The following is a 554-nucleotide window of genomic DNA, read 5'->3' as shown; positions in this document are numbered from 1 at the left end:
AGAGAGAGAGAGAGAGAAAGAGAGAGAGAGAGAGAGAGAGAGAGAGAGAGAGAGACAGAGACAGAGACAGAGACAGAGACAGAGAGAGAAACTGAGAGAAGACGGAAGAAGAGAGATGTCAGGATATAAAAAGGAGGAGACCAAGAGAGAAGTGTCAAGTGACAGCGTGAGTCCTCCTGAGACAGAGACACAGACAGCCAAGTGCTCACTGATCAGGCGCGAGCGACAAGACAAAGCGACAGGACAGGACAGGACAGGGCTCACAACCCCCCTCCTCCTGTCCCGCCACTCCCCTCCCACCCTGTCCCCACACGCCCTTTCACCCCCGGGGGGAGACAAGAGATAAAGACCTTAGGGAGGGGGAGGTCCGGGGACGTGTGACAGGATTAACGGGTCCTGACACCCGGTCAAAGGTCATGGATCACGGCCGTTAACGAAGTCACACGACCGTAGTTTGAGGAAAGAGAAGCACATCGCCACAATAACGGCCGTTTGTTTGGTCCTGGGGAAGCGCAAGACAAACAGACAAGAACAACACAGTAAATGAAACATGG

The sequence above is a fragment of the Aplysia californica genome, unplaced genomic scaffold, assembly GCF_000002075.1.
Source record: "Aplysia californica isolate F4 #8 unplaced genomic scaffold, AplCal3.0 scaffold01788, whole genome shotgun sequence".
Taxonomy (NCBI): domain Eukaryota; kingdom Metazoa; phylum Mollusca; class Gastropoda; order Aplysiida; family Aplysiidae; genus Aplysia; species Aplysia californica.
Note: the sequence above shows the minus strand (reverse complement) of the source record.